At 47.5% G+C, this 23,260-nt stretch overlaps 1 protein-coding gene across 7 annotated transcripts in view; it reads right to left on the bottom strand.

The window, feature by feature from the left end:
• The window catches only part of cora (erythrocyte membrane protein band 4.1 like coracle), a 36,867-nt gene extending 15,362 nt beyond the window's left edge, over window positions 1-21,505 (bottom strand). For 2 of the 7 annotated variants that reach the window (XM_011143811.3, XM_011143810.3), the window contains exon 1: window positions 20,852-21,504. The gene's annotated coding sequence lies outside the window, so the exon portion shown is untranslated. The other 5 variants (XM_025307218.1, XM_025307171.1, XM_025307079.1 and 2 more) reach the window with 5 other exon arrangements.
• Between the last annotated feature and the right edge of the window lie 1,755 nt (window positions 21,506-23,260).

Consider the following 23,260-nt stretch of genomic DNA (forward strand, 5'->3'; position numbering starts at 1 on the left):
TTTCCAGAATTTTCTCAGGCATGTGAGAACGCCCGGGAATGAACATTTTTCACGAGTTTTTACGCCAGGAGGAAAGAATTATGATCGACCTTAGGGGTCGCTCGAACAAGCACTAGAGGAAGGGCGGAAGATTTCAGAATCTAGCACATCTGCTGGTCGTCACACGAGTCTCTCCGGAGCGCGCATAGCGCGACAAGGCGTGCGTTGCTTAATAACAGGATATTACAGTCGCGGGATACACAGTCGCGCGCGCGCAAGACGCGGTAAAACAAATATCCCGCGGGAAAAAAAAGAGGAGCCTGCCGAAGCAGAGGCGCGTAAGCGACCCTGACCGACACGCTCCGCGGGACGCAGAATTTGCATCGTTGCCTGCAACTCGAGCGTGATCGTAGCCTCGTTCGGCGAGGCACTGGACAAACAGTAATTCAGCCTCAATTGCACGGAATCAGCGCCGCTACACAAAACGTCGTTAACATTCCGGAGCTCTTGGCGCGAGAGAGGACAACGACGACGACGACGACGACGACGACGACGAGACAGCAGCAGCAGCAGCAATAGCCGGCGGCACAATAATGCGGATTAGCGTATTCTTAATGACGCGGCCGCAACAGCGGTACTCACGTAGCCAGGTCAAACATCGGTAAGAAGATCGGACGACTTATCGAGAGGCGACAAGCCCCTCGGTGGCGATTAGATAACGCGACAACACCTTGACGCTTCCCGTTCGGCCGTGCGAATCAGCGATCGAGAGATGCGACCGATGATAAGAAACGAAAGAAACGCGTAGTATGGAAAAATAACGTTCGACTTCGCGTGATCTGCAGAGGGAGAGAGAGAGCGAGCAAGAGGGAGAGAGAGAGCGAGCAAGAGAGAGAGAGAAGAGAGAGAGAGAGAGAGAGAGCGAGCAAGAGAGAGAGAGAGAGAGAGAGAGAGAGAGAGAGAGAGAGAGAAAGAGAGAGAGAGAGAGAGAGAGAGAGAGGAGAAAAAAGTAATTCTTATTAGCAATTTCAAACAGGTACACGATCCGCTCCGCTGCAGATACGCAACGATAAATCCGCGCGGCGCAACGCGCCTCGGATATCCACCGCGCCGCGCCGGGCGTTTTATATCGGTCGTTCCACGAGTAATCACACGTAATTCCACGGTAATTCGATATCCCTGGCGGAAACAAAAATTGTACAGTGCATACGTTAAACACGACGGCGCAAAATTGGTGGTGCGAAAATTTCGAGTCGCGAACAAAACCATAAATTGTGAAAATTGTTCACGGCGAAGAAGATTCCGACTCGATTCGAGATATACTTTGAAACGTACATATACAACAAGACAGCCGTGAAAATGCTAACGATTCTGAATGTGAATTATACAAGTCCCGGATTCATCGTGTTTCGGCTAATCTCACGCGCAGCTCCTCAATTTCACCTTTATCATCGTCCACGATGCGGCCGCTGCTCACCGCGTGACCGCGATGATAAAACCAGGAGAAAACCACGATCACGCTCTTCCGGGTATCGCAACGCGAGATTCATCGCGGTTATCACATCCTCCGTCTCGCAATTATCCGAGGTTCGCGATCCGCGAAGTACGTGAAGCCGTCGGTGAACCCGGTGAGCGATCGCTGCGTTTCGCCAACGTTTTCACGACAGAACGGAGAGAGACTGCAATGTACTCAGCTTTGATAATCGTACAATGAGCTCCACTACGAGAGCGCGCGCGCACAGGGCTGGCTTCCTTCCCTCCTTTCTTTCGCGGTGGCTTCCGCGACTCGCTACAGGTAACAGGACACAACGGCGCGCGCGATTGCATAATCTGCACGTCGATAAAATAATCCTCGGCGGCGGCGATCGCGGCCGCTGCGAGAACGCTGCTGCTTTTCGGCGTGCGAACTCGCCGCGCGGCCGGCGGTGTCGTCATCGCTGAAAGCGGCCGGCCTTTTACGTTCTTTACTGGACTGATGAGGTAATACCCGGCGATTACCGGTCGTGCGGTGACGCGTACCTCCGCGCACGACAAATCGACGAGCCGATATTCCGCGGTCGTGCCGACTTATCATCTCGTGCCTTCACGCCACGCGAATCGTGTGCATGTGTGTGTGTGTGTGTGTATATGTGACGTACTATAGTTGTCATCGCATGGTCGACGCGACGGTCTAGTTTATAGTCGCGCCGGCTGTATAACCGCGCTATTTTTACAAGACCTTCTGTAATGTCAGCAGATAACGCGATACTCGCGTCGAATACATAGTTACACATCTGCCATCGGCGATGACGGGGCAAGGAATGGGCGCGCGCTTTTAATCCGCCGAGAAATCCGTCGTCGATGTGGGTCCCGGTGTTACGACACACGCGGAAGAAAAATGTTATTTTGTGCTGCTAAAAACAGCGATTGCTCACTTTGCTCCTTCTCCCTTGTAGGTGATGTTTACTTCAAAATTTATAATATAATTTTACCGAGCTATAATAATTTAATATCTACTTCAAAATGTTATACCTCTACTTAATTATAATAAGTTAGTATTTACTTCAAAGCGAAGAGTCATTTCTTAACGATCTAAAAAGATGTGCTCTCATCAGAAATTTTGGGAAATTTTGGGAAATGCATATTACCGCGTATGAAAAAAAAAAGAAATCATTTTCTTCTCAAAAATATTACAGGACTCTGTATAGGAAGAAACCACCGATGTGAACTGGCAAATAACTTAATAAAAAGAAGCGGGTAACATTCACTTGAGTGCAGCATACATTTTTTTCTGCACAGAAAGGTCGTCTGTAATATTTTGCGCACTTCAGAATGCATCAGTTTCGCCCAATGGGAGAACTCTGCATTAGACGAATACCCTGCGAAATTCACAGTAAAAAATTACAAACAACCTTCTCGCCTGCGAGTGTACGTCATCGTCGCTCTTAGCCGGGACGACGATATGTGGTGAACGCCGCGATGCTACGTGATGGGACGAACTTTCAGGCACATTCGTTACGCGCTTTTATCCCGCTGGAACTTTTCCACGCGCGACACGTACACGGGCAGCACCTAGTTCGAGAGGAGAGGAGGAGAGCATAACGTGCTGGTTGGGGGAAGAAGAGGAGAGGAAGAAGTTCTATCGGGAACGTAGGAGGACGTAACACGGAAGGTGAAACTTTGTCTCACCGCATGAAACTCCGGCGAACGTTTCGCCGGTCCTCGAACATTCGTCTGACGGGACATAAATTCTTTCATTAGGACGATGTCGCGTCGGGATACAAGCGCAGAAGCGGAGCGAGAGACGGAGACGCGGTGTCGTCTTCGTCGTCGTACGTGCGTGCGTAGGCGTGTGCCGGGATCTCGAGACCCCTCTCGTTTACAATCGGCCCTTTTGACACACAAGTCCACGGCTGAGAAGCCTACGCCTCAAGCTTTCAAAAGGATCTCGGGGGGTAGGACAAGAAAGAAGATCCAGAGGAAGAGAGAGAGAGAGAGAGAGCCGGTGCTCGGTGATGCTGGTGGTAGTGGTGTTGAAGTTGTTGGTGCTGGTGCCGATGACGACAGCGGGCCGCCTTTCATGGGGCCTTTAAACTTTAAAGGGCGAAATGAGAGCCAACAGGCTTACACCGCTCGCTCGGAAACGGTGAATTCGCCTCTACCCTATCCTCTGTCCGCCCTCCTCCTCTCGAGCCCCTCTCTCTCAACGAGACCCTTCCTCCGAGTCAACTTCCGCAAAGACGATACCGATGATGCGGAATCTGTTCGTCGACTCTTCCTGCCGCGTTTCTGCGATCGAACAATTCTTCGTCTCTCGAGACCGGGTAGTCTATTTTTACCGCCGATTGTGTTGCCAATCGAAGGTTGTTTTAAGATACATATCGATGACTTGTTTTCTCCCCGATACATCACGCACGCATATATTCGCAATTTCTGCATGAAAAGCATGCGAAAAAATACATGCCTTTTCAAGATAATGTTCGTTTCAGGTATTTCATGTGAGTTTATATGTATATTTAAAAAATAATATTTATTACAAGTTTATCACATAAGCGCACATAAAATTTAATCCTGTATCCTAGTGAATTTAGCATGTTGATAAAGAATATTAAATTAAAACAGAAACTCTGCTCCCAATATGAAGTAAAACTTTTATAATATTCGTGAAAAAAAAAATATATATTTTTCTTTTGAACATGAAAATGGACTTTCCAAAAATTTGCGACGAGAATATTTTAAAAGTATCCTCGCTGGAGATAACCATTGCTTGACAAAAAGAGACTAAACCGAGTAATCGCTTTTCTTACTAATGGAGTGATACTCTTCTGTGTCGAGAAAAAAAAAACTATGTATTTTCTGAAGGTTACCGACGATTACCGAATCGATCATAAAATCGAAAAGTGCGCGAGTTTTCTTCCAAGACCCAACTGAGACAAGAATTTTCCTCGTTGAAGCGACATAACGACGAGCCTTGCGAAAGAAGTTTCAGAGCAGGCATCTGAGTCACGCCGGTCTAATTATAGCAAGAAGAGCTGTGCGAGACGGAACAAGAGCATCCCATGTTGCCTTCAAAAGAAAAATCGCATCTTTCCAATCGACGCGCATTATCACGAGTCCGAAGCGCAGTCTGCGAAATCTCTTCAAGGAGTGAATCGAGACTGTCATGTTCCATCGTGGACGATGCGCGAGCGAGAAACAATCACCGTGTCACGATACGACACGAGGGCGGCGTGGAAGGGTTCGATGAGAGGGTAGAATCGCCGGAGGGTAGCGGCAATAACGACTTCTGCGAAACGTGCTTCGACCGGCATGCACAAACCCTGCCGCCCTGTCGTCGTCGTCGTCGTCGCCGTCGACTGATAACAACGGGAAGATAAAGGTGTTCGTGTATGTGTACTCGCAATGCAGCCGAGCTGCGCCTACCTGACTCGCACGCGGCGAGTTTTTCTCTTTTTCCCTCCCCTCTACGCGGAAGAAGACGAAGGAGGAAATGTATTCGCGCGGCGCGACGAACCGCGATCGATATGCGGTGAAATAGAGACGGCAGACGGATTCCGAAGAGGCTGAGTGACGAGATAAGAGGACGAGGAGAGACAGGGAGGAATCGATCGGTCGGTCGCACGAGACACCGCAGTGAAATGCGAAGGGGAAATAAGCAGGTAAAAATAACGCTCAATGATCAAAGGACGCGGCAACGTCTGCCGTGTGTTTCACGCGTTCAGCAACAGAGATATGTCTCTCTCTGTCTCTCTCTCTCTCTCTCTCTCTCTCTCTCTCTCTCTTTCCAGTCGCGGGATTGGAAAGGGCGAGCCTTATCGTACGCGTCACAAACGCCGACGCGTCGCGACGCTCGTGGGATGGAAACCCACGCTTTTTCGCTGGCCAACCCTTTCGCCTAGGCGCGCATACACACACACACACACACACACACACACACACACACACACACACACACACACACACACAGACAGACAGACAGATACACGCACACACACAGCCGACGACAGTCGTCCTGCTGCAGCAGCGCGATTTTCAACAGTCAGTTTCTGACAAACGAGTGAACGAACGGCGAGGGAGAGAGAGAAAAAAAGGAAGAGGGGAACGGACGGCGTGGGTGACGGAGAGACGAACGATCCTTTGAAAGGCGAGATTAAAACGTCGAAAAATTCGCGCAAAAGAGAGATATCCCCGACGATTCCCGCTCGTTCTTTCAATTTATCCCCCATGTCCCCCCTCGGGCTTTCCGGTGCACTTAGCGAAACCGGATAATCGCGCTGAATAATCACATCCCGCGGAAAATTTATATCCGTCATTATCCCGAGTCGCTTCTAGGACGTTGTATCCTTGAAAGAGAAAAAAAAAGAAAAAATATGGAGAAACAAATATCTCTTTTTAACCCCTCGCGTAATACGTGAGTCGTTTGTAGACAGAATATCAGTTTTCTCTCAATGTTCACAATTTTTTCTTATTATATAAAATCTCTACTTTCTATTCAAAATATATTCCCTAATTCCAAATGTTTATAAATTTTTTTCTTTCTTTTTATAAAACAGGGGAGGAAATAGTATTTTTCTAACTTTGGACAAAAATTTGTACCAAAAAATACTCGTAGTTACTGAAAAATAAAATCAGCAATATTATTTCTCGCTAACGCCGTGTGATCCGTTTAGGAAACTTTCCTTGTCTAACTTTGTCTACTTGTAGTTTCACAATAAACCGACGAAACCAGTTGTGCCCTTGCAGGTACAGACTCTCCCCCTACCATCTATGCTTTCTAAGTAGGGATTTCAAGCTTCGTCCCTAACTCGTTAAAATTCCATTAATAGTTGATGCAAATTTTGACTGTTTTCCAAATGATCAAACGGTTAATGATAATGATAATGAGGACATTGTTATTACATGCAAGTGAGGCACCGCAAGGTCTCCCTCTCTGCGAAGACATGTTTATAAAAATACGCCCGATATTTCCGACACAATTTAGAAGTTCGATCGTTCTTTATCGCATAGTCGACGGGAGGAAATCGCGATCACAACGTAATCCGAGGGCCGTTCGCGTGTCGTTCGAATATTACTGGGCGAAACGACGACGACGACGACGACTGAGAGCAGCGGGGTCGTTCCTTCGCGAAATACGCCGTATAATACCGCGACATTAACCCAGTTTTCCTCTAGTAGTAGTAATAGTAACGATATACACAATGGCACCGAAGGAGAAAAAAAGAGTATATACCTACCGGAGCTGTGCGATATCTCACTGCTTACGTGCCAAACGGAAACTTCCCTTTTCGGGAATTCGCGTGCAGCAAATAGAATTGCATGAGCGCGCAGGACCTGGTCTGATCGATAGCGGCTCTCCGGGGCTATTTCAGCCCGTCGAAATTAGAGAACGTCCGTCCGACGCGCGAAGGAAGTCGCGAGGGAACGCCACAATGACATCGTCAGAAAAATCCCCCGCGTCCTTACAGAACTTATCCTCGTCTTGCGGCGGCCGGCGTAAAATATTCAAGCGCTCTCGTTTGTACCGCTCTCTGAATTTCTTGGACTGAAATCTCGCTCGAAGCGGCAATGGAGATACAGCCATTCAGAATCATGTACGAGCGAATTTAAGCGGTTCGCTCAAACTGTGGGGTGGATTTTTAATCCGAGTTTATTACGACTCCAGTACGGACGAGAATGTTTCAGGCGCTTCGAGCAAATTTGTCTCTGATCACTGATATCGCGCCAAATATCCAATATTGGATTTATTCTTCTAGTGAAAAAATTTACAACCGGACGGATTCAGAGCGAAAGAATTTATTACGATAAAATAAAGTCACGCTCGATTTCGAGTGACGGCTGTCGCGCTCTGCCTTCCGAGCGGAATTTCACCGGAGGGAAATTAGACCGCACGCGTAAACGTGAACACTTCTAGCAGATATAAATTAACAATTAATTTGTAATTTTTTCGAAGATTTTATTCTAAAAAGAAAAACTTCTAACTTTGGAGTTATATATAACGGGGTCGTTATCTGTATACGCGTGTATAATTTAAATTAAGAACATCGACATATCGGTATGCAACTTCACAGTTACATGACATTATTCGGGGTTAATATCCTCCCTAATGAATCATAGTGCTCTCTTAACGACATGTTGAGCAGCTTCTGATAATATTTCAGACTTAGTCACCGACTCTGATAAATCACGAGGACCTCTCTTAGTCATGTACGATGATGAACAAATGTAACTTGATGTCACACAAATATTACTCATTATTTATTCACTTGTTCATTCCATGGAATTCAATTGGAAAACTTATAGGTAACCCTAAATTTAAAATTTCTCGAAGCAAATCCGTATCTCGCTTGGGACGAACTTCAAGTAACGATTATTAATATCTCAGTTGCGTCGCGGTAGAAGAACCGCGTATTTTCGCAGGAGCTTCGAGTGCAAAAATGCGAGCGCAGAAGTCGCGAGTTGGAGAGAGGTGAAAAAAGAGAAAATGCGAGGCAGAAAGAGCAACGAGGAAAAACGCGCACGACGCGACGATACGCCGTTTCGGCCGCGTCACGCGCAAGCATGCGTGACTCACGCTGGAGAGACACGTATATGCATGCGTGCGTGCGTATGACGTGTAATTTGTAATAATTTCGAGGGCGTTCCCACATTGTAACGACGATCGACGAGAGCGTTATTGCGTCGAGGGATCCTACGTGCTTCGTTCTGCGCCGCATCGATGTGAACCTGGCAAACTTAATAAAAAAAAAAAGTTGTTTTCAATACGGTTCGATTGTACTTCGTTTGTACCTGTTTGCATCACTTTCTGTTTCGTTTGTACCTCAAAGAACAAAAAGACAGGGGGAAGGGCAAAAATAGCCAGCAAGTAAGTATAAGATATCCGAAAAAGGCCAACACCATCCGAAAGAGAATCGTTTGTACCTCTTTGTACTTCCCTTCAAATCGTTTGTCCTCCTCAAAGAAACCGGAAGTACAGAATCTTCAAAAAATGTCCAAGAGGTACTTTCGCCAATTTTTCGGATATCGCAAAACGGCCAACGCCATTTGAAAGAAAATCGTTTGTACCTCAAAGGGATCGGAAGTACGAAAGTAACCTTCCGACATATTTTGAAGATCTTATACTTCCGGTTTCTCTACAAATGAAACAAACAAGTACAAACGAAGGACAAGCGAACCGTATTGCGAATTTTTTTTTGATCAAGTTGCTTGCCAGGTTCACATCGGTCTGCGCCGCGTCGCGGTCGCCTGCAATGGAGTCTCGAACGGTGTATCGTTTCGACAACCGATAGACGGACACAATGTTCTGTGCACGTGTAAGTGTGCGTCATTACACGTAATCTACGCGATTTTCGCATACGCTTACGTGACCGTGCGAGAAGCTTCGACGCACACACCTCCATCCATTCGCCGTGCTTTTCTATTGAGCGTTTCGAGAGACCTTCGAGTCATTTCTCTGCCGTGCATTAATTCGGTGCTTATATCATCTGTTCCCTACCGCGTTCCACGAATATTTCGTGGAGGCAGATAAGATAACTCCGTGGTCTGTTACTTCATAGCCCATACCTAAACGATCCACACTACACAAAATAAAAAAAAAATAAAAAATAAAAAAAAGACTTGTGCGCACGCAGGTGTGTAAACAGTCGCGACCGAATGTTCGAATTTTTATTATCGTCGCGGCCGAGTCTCGCGGTATATTTACCTGATTTGTCGCTCGTCGGTGAAAGAAACGTTTCGCGTCCCTGATTTCACGCTGCCGCCCCGCCTGCCCTGGTGGAAACGAAAGTGCGAGATCACCCCGGCGTGAAAACGCACAGTCACGTCAAACGGCCGCGCAAAAAGACGAAGAAGAAAAAAAAAAAGGTGGGAGAAAACGGGGAAGAGAAGAGGAACGTGCGACAGACGACGGAAGCGGAACGCGATGACAACGGCGACAACGTAGCATCCGGAACACAACCCGGGTGACTCGGCTTGGAGCCGGTCAAGTGCGTAAGGTGCAGATTAAACGCACCACGAACAACCGTGACAAAGAAACGAGGCGAGGCGAGGCGAGGCGAGACGAGGCGAGGCGAGGGAAGCAGAGGAAACTCATAGACCTGACTTCCTCGTGATAACGGCAAAATGGGCGAATCTCAAAGTTTCCAGCTCGATGTTTAAAAATTAAAACAATCAGGGGGATTCTTCGTTTCAGAAACTCTATCTCGAGTTTCGCCGGACTCTCATTAATCACCTAGACGCCGGAGTTCATCAATTCTCCGTTAAATTTTTGTCGAGCTGAAGTGTTTCGACGGACAATTGACTGACTCGTTTGCCGTCATTTGCACCGAAAACAGATATAATTCTACTGCTGAGAAAAGCGATTTTACTCGATACATTATGGAAGTATGCCCACCTTTAAGTAATGGTTATTTTCAGAGAAAAATATTTTCTTGTTAAAATAGCTTAGTTAAAATACTTATCTCAAAGCATACTCATCGCGAATTTTAGAGAAGCTCGTTATCGTGTCTTCAAAAAAGGATTTATCTTCCTTTCAAGAATATTATTAAATTTTATCTAATTTACTCTAGAGAGCATTATGTATTTTTCTACACATGTATACGAATAGTGGGAAGCCAATCTTTGTTCGTTCTGTTTCGTCAGTCCTTCCTTCCTTCGTCCTCCTTTACGATCCTTTCCTACCTGCGTCTTAGAAAGGTACACTCTAAGGCAAAAACAGACGCCTCCCTCTCCCTCCGGGAAAAAGAAAACATTTCGCGGCTGCGACGGCTGCGGGCGGAAGAACGCGCGATCCGCGATATCGCTAATAACGAGCGTCTTAATTAGTTGAGGAGTGAAACGAGGGTATTACTACGGCGGAGAGGCCGATAGAGCGGCATTTCGAAGCGGCGCGGCGCGGCGGGGCGGAGCTGGAGCGCCAAGGTTTAATTAAAGGTGAAATATCACGGAGGAGTGAGGGGGCGAGAGATTGGGCGGGGGCACGGAGGAGGGGACGGATACGACAAGGAGATAGTAGGGTAACACGTAAGGCCACGTAAGGATTAACGTTCGGTGCAGCCAAGTTCATTGCGAATCGTGACACGCCGCTGGCGGCGCAATGCCACGTAGCGAGCGTGACCACGCCTTATCTGCGCTCATCTTTCGCGGCAAGTATTCGCGGCCGGTCGGACGCCTCGTTGTCACCGGTTTCCGTCGTGCACGGCACGGCATCGTGACCGCATGATTAATCGAACCCTCTGCATCGAACGAAAGCGGACGGATTGAGATTAATTCGCGCGACTCGCGTCTCTCCGCGGCAAGTGACGACGTCGCGACCGGACGACGAAGAATCCGCGGCGGGATTAATTAACGTGCTCGCGCACTTGCTGCTTGCACTTGTACGCTTCAATATACGCTCTGAAAGAACTCTCTTTCTCTCGACGAGTCGCGAGATGCAGCCGATGGTCAAATGAGAGAACTCGTTTCGCCTTTTAATTCCCCGAAGTCGAGTTCTCTCGGTGGAGCGTCATCAGCGCTCCGAAAAAGAAGCGTTCGAGTCGTTTTGCAAGCCAGTCGCTGCACACACTTGGTTTCCAGCATGCTTCGGGCGCTTTTTCTCCCCCCTGGCGCAGTTTGGAACGCAGCCGATGCTCCAATGAGAACTCAACTTCTGGGAATTAAGCCAAAACAAGTATACCTCGGCGACCGAGCGCCATCGTTCCACCGGCGAGACTCGGGGCTCTTAGCATCCTTAACGAGGAATATTCTTGCTATGAGTAAAACTGCCAAGCCAAGTGCGGGAAAAATAGTGCGCCTCGTGCGCAATTATCAAGAGAAAGAGAAACGGATGGAGGGAGGGAGGGAGGGAGAGAGCGAGCGAGCGAGAAACAATCGCGTCTAGTGGCAGCGGCTTGTAGCGAACCATATCGAGTTCCCGTTTTAACAGAACAGAAACCCAGATCCCACCTCAAAATAATGCAGCAGCTCGGCGTGAGCTGTGCGTACGAGTGCGCGTGTGCGAGTGTTGTGCTAATCGCGGTGATTAATTGCGGTTTCCACTACGTGAAAGTCGTCGGCGTATCCGACCGGTCGGCCAACGGGCCGCCGCTTTTATCTTTCCGACTGCGGCTGTAATTTTCGGCTGATTTAAGGCAAGGTCTGTACGCGCGCGTGCGTGTGTGCGTTCATATCGTCATATCCGACACATAACGGAAATCCTAAAAGAGAAAAGAGAGAAAGACGGAAGCGCGTGAACGCGGTCGACGGTGCGTTCGCGACCTCACGCGTTTCAACACGTCACGACGAGGGAAATTGGAGAAAGAAAAAAGGGAAAAAAAAAAAAAAAAGAAAAGAAAGCACATTACGGCGCCACGGCATTTTAGCTCGGGGAGTAGCCCGATAATGTTCGCGCTGGTAATTCGATAATATGCACCACCGCTGCGCGGTTATTGCATTAGCGTCCTAGGCACGATCGTAATGCATTGCCGAAGAGAGGCTGGCGCGCACACATAAGCGGCACACGGACGACTACGGCGGACAATGTACAAAGTATCGGTTGCACCGAGGAAGTTGAAAAAAAAGGCGAAAAAAAAAGGAAATTAAATAAAACCGCTGCTAATCGACCGAACGACGCCGACGTGCGCTCTCGCGTCTATCCGTCGGCTTGGATTAAACGTCGCCGCAATTAACCAAGCCGCGCAATTAATCCGACAAATTGACAGTTAATTCCGCGATCACGAGCGTTGTCGCGTCCGTTCACTCGATTAAACAAAGCTCAGCATTCAATGAGCGACGTCGTGCGACGTCTTCGAGAAAGCTCGTTCAGATTCTCTCTCTCTCTCTCTTTCTTTTTTGTTTCTTCTCTCGGTCGGCGTACGCGAAAAAAATCTCGGTTCGGCTAATGGAATGATGACCAGACGAAAACTCGGCGGCGAGAAGTGATATCTCTATGTTACCGCGAGCGAAAACATGCGTCTGAACATTAGACTGCGTTAAAAGTTGAGATAAGTGAGAATGAATGAGGAATTTGTCTGCTCCCACACTGAAAGAGGAAATATCTAAGATGTAACAAACATTAATTCGGCGTGGATGCTAGTAACAACAACAACTAATATACGTATTTCCACGCCGAGAAAAATTGTTTTCAAACGACGAAGATGTACATTTCCTCAAGATCGTAGCCTCTCGTGAAGGAGCGAACATTTATCTCACCCAAGTAAAAGAATGTTTATTTAAATAAATATTACGCATCAGCACTCACTGAGAGAATAAATACGTTTTAGATATATACTTTCTCTCGGTTCTTTTCCCCGTGTTTGTATACTTGGTTTCAGAACGACTTGGAGACGCTCTTCCTCCTTCGATTCGGCTTGAAACGTAGTAGATGGTCGACGTCTGTGATTAATTCCCAGAGGTTCTCCCGTCAGACCATTGGCTGCGCTCCAAGCTGCAGCAACGAGAGAACGAAAAACTGCCGCAGGTCGAACCTGTGGCGCAGCCGAGTGTGTACACAGAGCAAGCGCGTGTTAATCTATTTCTCTAGCAATCAAACTGATAAACTCCACGTTCACGTAAGAGTTCTGTCAAATCGCTCTCGCGATCGAGCGCGGCCGGGCGATCTCGCGCGTCTTGTTCAGCGCGTGCGATTACGCGAACACCCAACTACTCGCTAACTCGCTCACTCATCATCCGCTCGCCCCCCCACACACACACACACGCACACCGATTACCAAGCACGTACGCAACGACGAACGCGTCCTCCGCGTCACGGAGAACCGCTGGATCACGGGCGTAGCGCGTAAACGATATTACCGGGGCGGCGGCGGCGGCGACAATTGTATTCAATGCCACATCCCCGTACTGTTAGATCATTACCGAGTGAACAGTCCGCGAAGAACGGCCCGATTCCACGTCCTCTCCTGCGCGCTCTCCTCTCGTCGTCCTCCACGCGGTATCAGATTCCTTTCAATTCAAATGACGTCACGACGACCCCGGCTCGCACCGTTCGCACTCAGGCACGCGCACACACCGAACGCGAGACAGGCAGCAGAGACTACGCCCGCGTGCACAGCCGCGCTTTACTCGCGTGTTTACGCGAGCGCCGTGCATTCATCTTGATCGCGAGAGAGCTACGTACAAAGCGTATACGGCGAGTCGCGGCAACGTGCCCACGTGAGAGCGATAACGGGGGAGCGCGGAAAGCACGCCCCAGATTTGTTTCTGCGTCTCACGATTTCGCGTGATGTGGGGCGCGCGATCGCGCCGAAGTCGTTCCCCGTGTTCCCGATAAGCAGCCGAATAGGAGAGAATCGACGGATCCGCCGTCTGGGCCGGTCGCGCGAAAGCGACGCGACGGTGACCGCAAAAAGCGGCCATAGGACTCTCTCTCAGCGTCGTCGCGAGAGAGATGCTCGCGCTGAGAGGAACAAGTGCTCGGTGAACTATACACTCGCACGGCCAGGCGATTACTCACGCGGGGGGAGGGGGGGGGTCTCGGGAAATGCAGCGAGCGCGGAAAAGTCAGCGATAATAATCGCTCGCACGCACACCGCTGTTGCGTTTTCTCTTTTTGTCGCAGCGGCGAGAAACGGAGAGCCACGACGGCTGGCGCCGGAAACGGCTATGATCCGGGCGGTGAGAAGAGTTTTTCCCTCCCGCTCAATGCTCGCGTTCGCTGCTGGCGCTAAGTGCGCGTGCCGGGGAACTCGCGACAGTGAAAGCGATCGCGCGATTTCTTCGCGGCGGTGGATTAGAAAGTTTTCTCCCATTTAGAAATGCCCGGGACTCACGTGTGCCGCGAAGCTGAGAGCCGTTGTGGAGCGGCTAGTACGCGTGTCTCGCCGTCGGAACGAGGCGAGAGGCTTTAATAATTCCGACACACACACACACATATGCATACACCGACGATAACGAGACGATGACACCGATAACGGTCGCAGCAGCGTTAAACTTGCGACGGGCGATTCTCGCAGTCGCGAGAAACTTTCGATAAGTCCGCGAAGACTCGAAAAAAGTTTCCAACAGCCGTTGCCCTCGCAGCGAAATACCTGCACGCACGCACGCATGCACGCACACGTATGCGTGCGTGCACGCATGCATTCGCGAACTATGACACGAGTACCGGTAGTCTCGCGGTGATTTCGCGGACGATATAACGGCGATCACGTAGTCTTTGTTAGGTGCTGTGGATAAAGAAATAATAATAACAATGACACGCAGGAAGATAGAGAATGAAGTCAAATGTTTTTGTTTCAAGTACCTGATAAGTTTCTGAAGTTTAAATCCGCAAATTTATCGCGAGTTCATCCTGAGCGTCAAGTTTACTGAACATTCTGAATCCTAATGAGCTTAACGCTTCAATGAGAAGTATTAAATTAAAATCGATATTCAATTTGGCTTTCCTGTATGAGATATTATGAGTTTTATAATATCCTAGAGAGAAGAAAAATTTTCTTTCGAGCTTTTCTACAATTTTTCATCAGCACATTTTAAAGGGATTCATCAGGGAGAGACTCTTCGTCGAAAATAATCGTTACTCAAACGAGACGGTCGTTTTTCTCAGCGGTGGAACGGTATTTTTCTTCGTGTAACGATAGCAACAAGAAATTGCGGAAGCAAGTATCAAACTTATCAATGAATCAAGTTTTTCAATCTTGCCTCGTTTCGTCCCGATCGGTCGAATCGCAATCTTCAGTCCGCAACCATCAATCACCAGTATTCAGCTCGAGACGGGTCTTACGAGCCGCAATGCACGAACGCGGTACGCGAGATCGAGTTTCGCAACACGTGTCGTGGTATTCCTCGATAAGAAAAAGTTGGAATCAAAATCAGGAAATATCGGATGTCCTTACGAATAAATCGCGAACGTTCCCGGCGACGTGTTCCCGGTTCGGTCGCCGCTTCCGAGATCTCTCTCTCTCTCCTTCCAGTCGGCGAAGTGCAGACGGAGCCGAAAGTGTGCGCAGTCTGCACTTCCCATCGATTACCGCTACCGTGCGGTGGGAGAGAGAGAGAGAGAGAGAGAGAGAGAGAGAGAGAGAGAGAGAGAGAGAGAGAGAGAGAGAGAGGAGGGAGAGAAGAGAAGCAGGGAGCCGCAAGCGCATCCAGAATGATGCGTCTTTCGAAAATAGTGCTCTCTGCGGCAAAACGCATAATTGACCCAATTGAGAAGAGGCGGTGGGTGTTTATAGACAGAGAGAGAGAGAGAGAGAGAGAGAGAGAGAGGGGGGGAAGAGAGATAGATATCCAGCCAAGCCAAGGCCACTCCGTTAATTCCTCGCGATCTGTGGAAATCTCGTGTTCTCCTCGGGAGAGCGCAGCTAATACGCGGCATTCCGTCGCTTCGCTTCGCTTTGCGATCGATCGATGATTTCGCACGAAGTAAAAATAAACGGGCAGTTTCGAGTGGTGCGTGCGTGCGTGCGAGAACGCGCCGCTCCGACGCCGCGGGATCGACGCGTGCGAGATGAAATATTAGAGATACTGGAAAGGGTCTTTTCGTTTTTATTAGAAAACTTTGCGTGAAAATAATAAGGTGAGTTCGATCTTAATGAAAGTTGATAACAAATAATGATAAAATAATGAAAGTTGATAAATAAAAAAAATGCTGTTAACTAACCTGGAATTTAAATTAATTCTGGATTAAAATTAAGAGCCCGTACTGCAACCACGAAAAAAACTGAAGGCTTTAAAATATGAAAAGACTTTCTAGTAAAGAATTCCCTAATGAATTCGCGCAGCGAATACCTATCGCTCCAACGAGCCTACGCGGCCATCTCGCACGCAGATGCTATTGTTTCGACTATTGTTTCGACTTAAGCCTGTGTCACGCTACGGATTGAAGATCAAGGATTGCGATTTGAAGATTAGATTTCGACAAATCAATGGAACTTCGGTTTTGATTTGCTTTATTCCGATTGGTTAAATTTCAATCTTCAATCCGCAATCCTTGATCTTCAATCCGTAGTGTGACACGGGCTTTAGCGCGACACCGATCAGCGGTTCGGATTAATCCCCTCGCCAGGTGCGCCATGAGTCGCGTGTCGCTCCTCGGAAGTCATGCGCGCGCGCGCACGGCGTCGGGCTTCCAGTTATGTAAAAATTTTATTCAGGGCCGACCGGTGGTGCCTGCATCTTATTAAGAGCAGAACTCGCCGTGAACGTGTGAGAAAGATAGAAATAAAGAGAGAGAGAGAGAGAGAGAGAGAGAGAGAGAGAGAAAGAGGAGGGGGCAGATACATACACTCGAATTGACAAAAATCTTTGTCGCGCAGAAAAGGTGAGTCCGGCCACGTTCCTGCGTCTCCAGCGGTTATCGGCTCTCTCGCGGCACACACAGCGTGCTGAATGAGCTGCGTATATACGCGCGCGCGAGTATAGAAAGTATCGAATGCGCGTGGCACACTATCGCGAAGCAACGCGTTTTTGCCCCCGGGGCGGCCGCCGAGAGAGGAGCGGCGCAGCAAAAACGACGGAAACAAGGCGGCGGCGGTGGCTCAGTCGCAGAGCCGCTTCGTTAAAGCCTGAAAATTGCGTTAGCATCGACGTATATTCTCTCTCCTTCCACACCGCCGCTGTGCACGAACAAATCGGAGCGAAGGGTGACGCGTAGAGCGGAGAGGAACCCCCGAGCGTAAAAATCACGCGCGAATTCACGTCGCGGGGATCGGTTCGCAAGGCGCGCTCGGTCGAAGTTGAAGAAATCGTCGCGCAGATTGACATGAATTTTTCTCAGGCTTCGGATTTGTAAGAAAAGGAAAGCTTGTCGAGCAAAATTATAAACACATTATTCTTAATGTTAGAGGCATTATATATTATATATATAATGCAAATCTTATTGATTTTAATATAAATTTCCTCTTACATACATATTGAATCTTTTTTTAAGAGGATTATTTATTCTTACTCTAGTTTATTCTTACTGGTTATATTAGTTAGTTTGAAAAAATTATTATAATGTATAGCGAAAAATAATATATATATATATATATGTGTATATATATATATAATATATATATATATAGATGTACTTCTGGTTCAAGTTCTACAACAAGTAGGCACGAATGAAATAGGATCATCATAACAAATAAATTTCCAATCAGTTTTGTTATAGACTTCATAACTACAAAGATGTTCATCACAACCAATTGTACGAAACATAGTTAAAAGAAAATATATTATTAAAATATTATAATATAATATAAAAATATTATAATATTATTCAATAGATCTTCTTGTAATAGATTATAAACTGTATTTGACCAAATATGGGTAAATTATCTTTGTTATATGTTACAGCAACACACGTACTTTTTGTTAAAAAGCGTCCCAAATATTTTGACCCATAAGCATATGGTTAATTTTCGTTCATGTCTGGAGGTGGAGCATGACTGAACAAAAGAAGCCAACATTCAAATCAACATATTCCTCTTCCTATAAGAGGGAAGTTAATTGATACAAGAGGAAATAGTTTAGAAATAAGAGGAAAACAGTCAGAATAATATCTAATAAATTTGAAATGAATGGTTTACTTTAATCCTTTTTCTGTAAAAGATTCCGCTTAGAACATGAAACTATGGGAAAAATCACTTTACAAATAGAGTACTTTTTTTGGATGTGCAAGAGTCAGATCAATACGTGACAAATTAATTAACGCGTAAAAACGCTCCGAAGTCTGTGGGCCGCTCCCATAGTAAGCCATCGAGAGTATTAATAACCATGATGATAATTATTATCATCGTAGTCGAGGAGGGTTTAAAATAGACGTCTACGACACCTTAACGATCTCGCAGCTGGCGAGATCTGTGTCACGAGTCGGTCGTCGCCTCGCAGTGACGCTTAAGGAAAATCCATCGAGTTTCGCGACAGAACTCGACGACGACGACGTCGACGACTATGGGATTCTCTCTCTCTCTCTCTCTCTCTTTCTCTCGCGGCTTTTGACGCGCGTTGAAACACCAAAGGACGTGCCTCCGCGGAACCGTCCGTATCGTTAGCGACAAATAGCAGCCACCCCTTCGTGCGCGCTCATTGACGTTTCAGGCGCAATTGAACATAACGGCGGCCGCAATCAGACGCGTAATTCCGTGCCGATACGCGACCCACTGAATCTCACGCGCATTCTCTCCCCTTTTTTAAGCGAGGTGACTTTCGCTGCGCCGAAGGGACAAGAAACGGCGGAATAGACGTCAAAGAAAAGCCCGTCGATTAAGTTCACCGGTCATTTCGGAAGAGACATTTCCTCGAGAGAATAGTTTCTCTCGTAAAACTCACGGATGAGACTTTTTCTTTCTTACAAACATCCACGAACACTAATCGACATTTCGATCGACCGAAGTGATCGTTAAAACGGTGATTACACCTAATGATCGTTTCAACCGATCGCTTTCACTCGACCGACTACATACACTGATTAACATAATAATTAACCTTATCGGCCGATTAGGCCGCTCATGATTAACTGATTACTGATACACACGCCGATCGTCCTAAACGTCCAAGCAGTCAAGGCTCCGGTCGATTAATCGCCGACAAGGAGGCGCACTCGAGAAACAGGTCTCGCCATTGACACACGTCTCCCCGGGACACCCGGTATATACGCGCGCGATATCCCCGTAACCGATCCATCGACGCTCGATAGCCGCTCTCGTCCCGGCCATACGATGCCTCTCACGTAACCCGTGCTTCCTTTTGTTGTGCTGCGTGACTGTTACACACGTTGCTGCTACTACCACCATCGCCACCATCGCCACCACCACCACCACCATCACCACCATCATTGCTATCATGTGCTCATCGCGCGCGTGCATCGCCGCGGGCGTGAAAGCGACGCGGCGTGATCGTCAACCTGGACTCAACGGCGACGCTGACCGTGCCGAGACGAAGCCACCTGTCAATTCGATCAGCCGCGTAAACGAGAGTAAATGACGGCCGAAGACGCCGCCTCCTCGCGGAGGAGAGGCGATCATCAGCGTTGACCTGCCGGCGAATTCGCCGTCTTCTTTCTCTCTCTCTCTCTCTCTCTCTCTTCTCGAGATGCCGATCGATGCATCCTGAGAACCCCAACGACGTGCATCGCGCCGACTGTTGCACGCTCTCTCACAATGGTCTCCTCGCACCCCACTTTCCTTTCAGCGCTCCCCTCGCCGGCGAGCGCAGTCGTCCGAATCGGGCGTTTTTATACCGCCACGCCGTCGTCGTGGATATTCGTGCACCGCGTACGCAACCCCGATGAGTCCTGTGAGCCGCGCGCTCGGGGGGGTTGGAAGCACGAAGGTGCGAGGACACGTCCGTGCGCGCACGCTCCAGGTTTCCATGAACCTTCGCGTTCACACCTGGCTCTCTCTCTTACTCGCTTCTATGGCTTCAATAATAAAATGCAATGCGACATAAACAAATTTGATGACATGCAAATATTAAATTAATCATTAATTAACAATTAATGATTAATTAAATGTCAATTAATTACTAATTATTACCCATTGTCAATCAAAAGATACAATGAACAAATTGGTTGGCATACACAAATTGTTAATTATTACGCGTGATATTGAAATATAATACGGTATGATGCGACGTACACGAGTGTGATAAAAGATGACACACGACGCGTCAAGTTGTCACATAGGAAAGAGACAGATTATCCGAATAATCAACGGCTACAATGTGTATTATGTACAGGCAGGACGCGAACTATTAGGGAGATTAGCTAGTTTCGGCCTGATAAGCCTAAGGCTTTTCGAAGCTTAGCGTACTACGAAATGTTTTCTTTGCTCTCTCTCTTTCTCTCTTTCTCGCGCGCGCGTGCGTTCATATATTCTCGCGATTAGATGCGAATCGCGTTTATTCCCCGAACGACACGGATATGAACCAGAGAGGGTACCAGAGGTATCAGGACGGGAGGAAGAGGAGGGAGGGGGTATTTACCGATCAAACACACAGATACGCGCGCACGAGCACGCACGTTCGACGTCGGCCGCGTTTTGATACTCCCAATCTTCCAATCTCCAAGTTCCGACATCCGCGCGGATCTATTTGATCGGGCGAAAATCCCGCAGCGATCGCATTCCCGAATTTTCCACACAGTCGAGAAGTCTCGAGTTCCCGGGCCGGCTCCCTTATCATCCGTATGTTACACTACTCATCAATTTGTTATTTATTCGAGACCCACGGCGTCGCGCCTTCGTGCACCGCCGATCACGTCTCGGTGACGACCGAGAGAGAGAGAGAGAGAGAGAGAGAGACTCGCTCGTCGCGAGAGTACGTACCACAAGAGTGCAAGTATCGCTCATTATGCGACGCATCGACGACGACGACGACTTAGGAAAATCCGTCGTAACGAGTTCCACGCGAAGGTCATCGTCGTCGGCCGAAAATCGGCCGAGTCCGCTCAGTCAGTCAGATAACAACGGCGCGCGCTTACCTGCGAGGAGAGACGCAGCTTCCGTGTCTGTGTGTAGCACACGCAGCAGCAGCAGCGTGGGTAGAACCGTTCACAACGCGACACGGGCGATCGCCGAGCAGGGCTTGGTTCTCCGTAACAACGTCCGCCTGCAGTCGCCGCCGATCCTCGCTCGTTGCCTGGATTCCGAGGGCCGCGAGAACGACGCACGAGAGCACTGTCTATCAACTGCACCGAGACGACGCGAGATGAGACGAGACGAGACGAGCGAACTGGACAGACGGGAATGGACGAGCCGAAATCGGTTCGAGTCGCGCGCGACCACGTAAACAACTGTCGTTCGAATTCCGTGGAGGACGCGGCCACCCCGCCGCGGGATCACGGGACGACGCCGAACGCGGCCACGGCCCTTATTACCCGCGCCATCTTCAAATAGTCCCTCGACGAAGCGCGCGGCGGAGGCACCCGCGAGAAAGCCTGACAAAGAGACGACGGGGAGGATCGAGGTTTACTCGCGTAAAACGCGATGCGACGCGACACGGCCGCCGCCCCGACACACCACAAACCGGATTCCTCGTCCCTCGCTCCTCGTGTTCGATCGCGACGCGAGAGATCGCGAACAGCAGCAACGGCAGTCACCGCACGAATATCAGCAATATCACTGCCTCGGGCCAGGCCGCGAACTCCAAGTTACTTATTGACGAGGAGTTGGCTATCAATGCGATCGCCACCTGGTGGCGGCGACGGTGAATCGAGAAATGTGGCGGGTGATTTGAACGAGTTTATTCCAGCGGCTTCTTTGCAGCCGATGATCGGTGAAACGACGACTCTTGAGATTCGGTTTCAAAATTGCGGATGCCTCGAGTGGGGATGCAACGATTTCTCAAAATATCGATAACGATATTATCGTCATTCAGAACGTCATCGATAACGATAATATCGATAATTTTGAAAAATACCGATATTTCGATATCGATATTTAAATATAAAAAAATGTATACGTATAGGAATATGCGTATAACAGGCATAAAAATTTTTATCTTCATATAATTTATTGTCATATTCTTATTAGAAAATATATGATGAACCGCAGTCGTTTGCCGGAGATTACCGCATACAGCATGGAGCAGGGGATCTATTACGGTTCTACGATTGAGGTGAAAATTATGAAAAATGAGCGAATTTACTAGACATCGACCAATTACATAATATATATTCCAGTGAATTCACTCACTTTTGTAAATTTTCATCTCGGTCGTAGAACCGTAATAGGCCCCCAGTGGTGTGATTCTGTAACTCGTTATTAGAGTTAAGCTTTTGTATACCGTAGAAAAGCTGCGCAACGATAACGAAACTGTCGTTAACTCCAATAACGAGTTAAAGAATCGCACTACAGAGCTGTAACTGAAAAATACGAGATATCAGTAAAATTCATATCGATATATCGATTTTACCGGAGACAAAAAGGTATCGATAAATATCCCCGATATTTGATTTCTCTCGATATATCGATATTTCGATATTATCGATTTATCATTGCGTTCTTAGCCTCGGGAGATCGATCGAGCTGTTCGGTAAAAATAGTGCATGACTGATGTGTATACCTTTTGGAATCTATCGATGACGTCCGCCTTTGATTATTCGACTGTTGTGATCTTTGAACGCAGCTACAGCTGTTCGCTCATCCCGACATTTTTGTTCGTATATTTTTGTAGGTTTGCGTTTCCTCCTCCAGAGACGAATATACTAAAATCGGAAATGTGATGTCTGCCAGTCGTGTGCGACGAGATTTCTTTCTTCCTTCGGAATATTATAAACTTGTGTTGCGCCGTTAGATTCGAAAATAAAGACGAAACTTGAAAATAAAAGCAATCATGACAGATATATGATTGCACCTTCGAATAACAGCCAGTAAAAAAAGAAATAAAATTTCTTTCTTATAGATCATAAAGTCACGCAATTAACGGACTTTTAGCACCATCTAGCGGTGGTACGAGAACTACGTGTAAGGCGTGGTTTGAGTCTCTTTTGAGTGATTTAAATCCAGATTTTGGCTGCACATGACCAAAAGACTGATCTTAATTAAGATTCGAATCATAATTCACCGATCTCTACAAAATTTAATCGAATCAGGCCTTTTTGTACGCTGATATTATATCGACCATAAAATACGATAATGAAAAAAAAAACTTAGCGATGATATTTTAGTCTTACATACAAATTTTTAAAAAAGCATATACTATTGAAAGATAAGGTTCACTACGTCGAGAAAATTCATATTAATTGATTATTGCCGATGATTTCAAGATTTTGTCGATTATAAAAATTTCATATATCTTTAATCAATTTTTTGAAAGTCAATTATTATTCTCAACATCACCCAATCCTAGTTCATATTTGAGAAATCCTTGACATCAAGTACTCATCTTT

The sequence above is a fragment of the Harpegnathos saltator genome, unplaced genomic scaffold, assembly GCF_003227715.2.
Source record: "Harpegnathos saltator strain DR-91 unplaced genomic scaffold, Hsal_v8.6 scaffold1, whole genome shotgun sequence".
Classification (NCBI taxonomy): Eukaryota; Metazoa; Arthropoda; class Insecta; order Hymenoptera; family Formicidae; genus Harpegnathos; species Harpegnathos saltator.